The 5,085-nt window shown below is 39.4% G+C and overlaps 1 long non-coding RNA gene across 1 annotated transcript in view; it reads left to right on the forward strand.

Moving 5' to 3' along the window:
• LOC111521869 overlaps positions 1–3,867 on the forward strand; it is a 22,879-nt gene extending 19,012 nt beyond the window's left edge. Inside the window, exon 2 of the long non-coding RNA XR_002725104.3 lies at positions 3,686–3,867. This is a non-coding gene — a long non-coding RNA (uncharacterized LOC111521869). The remainder of the gene's footprint in view (positions 1–3,685) is intronic.
• Positions 3,868–5,085: the final 1,218 nt, after the last annotated feature.

The following is a 5,085-nucleotide window of genomic DNA, read 5'->3' on the forward strand; positions in this document are numbered from 1 at the left end:
GGAAGGAAGGAAGGAAGGAAGGAAGGAAGGAAGGAAGGAAGGAAGGAGAAAGAAAGAAAGGAAGGAGAAAAAGAAAGACAGAAATAAAAAGAAAGAAGAGAGAGAGAGAAAAAGAAAGAAAGAAAGAAAGAAAGGGAGAAAGAGAGAGAGAAAGAAAGACAGGAAGGCAAGCAAGAAAGAAAATAAGAAAAAAGGAAAACAGACTTTCTTTCTCAACAGACTTGAATCTGAGAGGATGCAAGGCCAGAACAGCTGTAGCTATTTTATTACCACATAGAATCTGAGAATAAAACTAACACATGGGGAAATGCAAAATAAAGCCAAGAGCTGGGAAGAAACCAAGACATGCTGATGATGTGTTTGAAGGTCCTCAGTCTAGTTTCATCCTATCTACCTAGGTATTCAGCCTGGATTTATTATTTATATTATCCACTGCATTTTCTTCTTTAAGCTAATTTGAGCTGAGACTTCTGTTCACTTGCAACTGTAAAAGTCTCAGGTGATACAGAAATGCCCAGAAGTAGGGCATTTTCAAATGACAGGTTCTAAGATGTAGAATTAGCTGAACTGAGGTGATATGGAATACATTAAACCCACCTAAACTACAACACTACTATTTTTGATAGGAAACATGCAGGATGTTAGAATGGATCATCCAACCTTTGGTAAAATTTCAGTAAGAAATAGAAAAGTTTAAGTTGGAACTGGTCCTTGTGAAAGTAGAGACTGAAGAAGATACATCTTTGCCTCAGAAAGCTCACCCTTTTCGGCATGTAATAGAACGTCAAGGCAGAATCCAAGTTCAGCTGAGGGCGGGACAATGGACAAAGCCCTATCCTACTTTTAGGAGAGAGAAATGTTCAGGTTGGATTATAGAGTCAGTGATTGACTAGTCATTGGTTATTTGGCATTGGAGTTCAGTAAACAGAAATAGGTTGAAATTTATTTTGTTTTAAGAAATGTGTATTTCTAGAGAAACTCATGCTTGGCAAACTATAAGAACCCATGATTACTTGTCCATTAAGGCAATCCATAGACTCCTAAACCAATGAAATATGAAGCAGACTTGTAATTGTTACAGCCCCCATGATAGCTTTTTCCCCAAAGCCCTTTTCAGACATGGCCACATTTGTCAATGAACAAAGTATACCCTCCTGTAAATACACCATAAGTAAACTAGATTGGCTGACCACAGAGCTCACATTTGTGGCAAGAAAAGGGAATCTTATTATCCCTCTTCATTAAGATTATGTGCTATAAAATGGTGGCCACTTATAATGTTTCCTATGTTCCCTTTTTCCAAATGAGTTTAACTTATTTTTATTGTAGTTACTCTTTCCTTTTCTATCATTCTATATTGGGAGAATTAAACAATTATTCAGCAGTAATTCATCTAACCATGTACAGCAACAAAAGCAACATTCAGATCCAACTGAGAGAACTGAACACCACTGAGGAATCTGTATGTCAAGGTTAGATCGAGTTACTTGATAATACTTTGGGTGGTCTTCTTTAAGGGGAAGGGGAGAGCTGGATGACAGGCACTAAAATCATCCCTACGCATAGCAGAGAATCATATCCAATGTCACACTGTGAAACAGGAGCTTAGGCAGAACTTGCCCACAGGGAAAGGGAGCTTGTTAACTGTGTGTATGTGGTGGCTGGAGACAGAGAATGCCATGTGGACAGAAGTTGACAAGCTCCCTGCCAGCTGAATGACTGGATCTGTTGTCTCTACTACTGTTGCAGGACAGGAACCCTAAATTTCCAATTGTACAGCTAGTTCTAGATTGCAGGTCCTGAGATTAGTGGAAGATAACTTCAAAAATGCTAAACAAGATAGAATTAGCATAGGGAAGAAAACAAGAAATTTACACTCAAGATAAAGATGTAAATAAAAATTTCAGAGCAAGTAATGAGAATGAACAGAAAGAGCCAGCCAACAAACTTAATTATAGAGAAATTAATTCACGGCTCTCAAAATACAATTGTAGGCCAGGGGCGGTGGCTCAGCCTGTAATCCCAGCACTTTGAGAGGCCAAGGTGGGTGGATCATGAGGTCAAGATTCGAGACCAGCCTGGCAAACATGGTGAAATCCCATCTCTACTAAGAAAACAAAAATTAGCTGGGTGTGGTGTGTGCCTGTAATCCCAGCTACTCGGGAGGCTGAGGCAGGAGAATTACTTCAACCCAGGAGGTGGAGGTTGCAGTGAGCCAAGATCACACCATGGCACTCCAGCCTGGGTGACACAGCAAGGCTCTGTCTCAAAAAAAAAAAAAAAAAAAAAAAAATACAATCATAAACTGCACTCAAAAAATCACTTTAAGTATGTACATTTAAGAACTTCAAGAAAATAAGTGAAGCAATAACATGCTTTGCAATCAACAAAAAACGTAGGGAAAAGGCAGATTAGATTAAGAACCAATGGACATGAAAAATAACCAATTGGAAATTCTGTAAATGAAAAATATAGTCATGGAAATACAAACATTTAATTAGTTGGATATACAGGTGGTCCTCACTTTGCACAGTGTGGTGCTAGCCAAACCTCATGCAACCATGTCTTCACTTTGCATGATTCTGTGATAACTGAGGACAGGATTCTGATATGCATAGGTTTCAGTTAACACAGCATCATGCAAACCAAGCATGGCCTATACTCTGGCCTGGGCAAAATCAAAAAATGAATTGGTGAATACAGGAAACTAGCACAAAAGTTTGCTGATAAATACAGACCAATAAAGATATTAAAATACGAAAGAGAAATGAAGAGAAATAGAGATTAAAGATTTTACTAAATGTATAACGTATGAGGCGCTCCAAAAGAAGAGAACAATGTTGAAAGACTGGTAAAGGATTAAGAATTGAAGAAAAATGTCAGATTTTTTAAGTGCCTATTAAATTATAGTAAGGATAAATGAAATAAAATCTAGTTTGACAAAGCAAAGGTAGCACAGTTGTGGAACAAAAGGATAAAAATTATCATAAAAGCTAACAGAAAGAAAAGACAGAAAGTCTTAGAAGGTAAAAATTATACTTATAGAAGACTCCCCTTTCCCAGCAATACATGCCAAAAGACAATGAAGTAAGGTATTCAAAGGGCTATAAAGAAATTACTAATAAAATGTATTTTCATACCCAGCTAAAAATCATTCAAGAGCACTTACATAATGAAGACATTTAAAACCTACAAAACTCCACTGATGCTTGATAAAAGGACTACTCAAAGACATACTTTAGCAAGGAAAAGAATGTGAGCCCTTGGAGAGGAATGCATCAACAAATAAAGCCTATGAGAGAGATGTCAGTGAAACCATGCAGAGAACTTGATGTCTGATTTCTAAAGTTCATAGATGTCTGACTCACATATGAGAAAGCTAAAGTAGTCTGGGACAGCAGTGTAGAGGCTATGTCTGGGAAGCAATGGACTCACCTCCAACCATAGGACAGAGGTACATGAATCCGAGGGATTAAACAGGAATCTGGAATAGCTACATCAAGGAAGCAAAAATCAAACAGAATTAGTAGGGGAGTCCCCAAAAAGCCTGTAAAAGTGTTCATGAGAGAAATATTTGTCTTTAAATACCTGCCAGGTCCAGAGAGCCCAGAACAATCTTTTAATAGTTCTGGTCAAGAATTTTCTAATCCCCATTTCCTTTCTCCCTCCTCTTGTTTTAACACAGATGGGGAAGGCAAGAGCAATGGATGGATAAAGGAAGAAGAAAGAGAGAAGGAACTCATGATGTCTTTCCTTCCCAGATGGCATGTTCTTGTCTGCACCAGACCCTAACTGGGAGAAGAGCAAAAACACAAATATCACATTAAGATGGAAGTTTCACCTTAAAGTAACCATAACATTTTTGTTCGTTTGTTTGAGACAGGGTATTACTCTGTCACCCAGGCTGGAGTGAAGTGGTGCAATCACTGCAGTCTCAACCTCCCAGGCTCAAGCAATCCTCCCACCTCAGCCTCCAGAGTAGCTGGGACTATAGATGCTCCATCACACCTGGCTAATCTTATTTTTTTTTACTATTATTATTGCTTTTTTTTTTTAGAAACAGGGTTTCACCATGTTGCCCAGGCTGGTCTCGAACTCCTGGGCTCAAGGGATCTGCCAGCCTTGGCCTCCCAAAGCACTGGTATCACAGGCATGAGCCACAGCGATTGACCCATAACATTTTATTATCTGTAACCACTGACTACTCAAGTTTTCAACCAGGAATAGGGAAAGGATCACCCTCACTGAGAAAGTTCAGTGAGAGACAAAAATGAAGTTGCTTTTGTCTTTTACCATAACACCCTGGCTCAACAGTAATTTCAAATACCGCTAGTAGTTGCAGCCACAGATCTAAAATAGGCCCAAAGGCCCTGCCCTCACTCCTTCATGTGACAAAGAAAACTGCTCAACCTACACAAACAGAATATCTCTTTTCCCCTTCATGTCCCAGTTCCCCAAAAAAGGGAGAAAATCTTTCCCTCCCATATCCAACACCCCTTTTCTACTCCAGGATGATCAATGGTGAGAAAAGAAAACATTTCTTTAAGAGGAAAATTCACTTGTTCTCCCCACAGGGGCATAATCTGACCCATGACTCAGACAAGAAAATGATGAGTCCAGAGTGAGTGACAATCCAGAAGTGAGTTTCCCAAAGTTGTTTAGTCTTAACTAACACTTCATGCAGAACATTCTTAGTTCAATGCAGGTTGAACTTGAAAGTACAACCAAAGCTTTGTCAGGGTCTCTCCTGCCATGTGAAGTGGAAACAAACAGACTACAGTCCCTCCTTCCATGGCCTCATTTCAGATTTTAACCTGGGTTTTAATCTCCTGTCAATTTAGACATGAAGATACTAACATCCTCTAAGAACAAGTAATTGTCGGACATGGAATATTCAAATTCAAGAATAAGAAATAAAATATAGGTCTACAGAGGCATGGTTTTAAAGATGGACCCAGGCCAGGCGCGGTGGCACAAGCCTGTAATCCCAGCACTTTGGGAGGCCGAGACAGGTGGATCACGAGGTCAGGAGATCGAGACCATCCTGGCTAACATGGTGAAACCCCGTCTCTACGAAAAAATACA

This window comes from Piliocolobus tephrosceles, chromosome 13, assembly GCF_002776525.5.
Source record: "Piliocolobus tephrosceles isolate RC106 chromosome 13, ASM277652v3, whole genome shotgun sequence".
NCBI lineage: Eukaryota > Metazoa > Chordata > Mammalia > Primates > Cercopithecidae > Piliocolobus > Piliocolobus tephrosceles.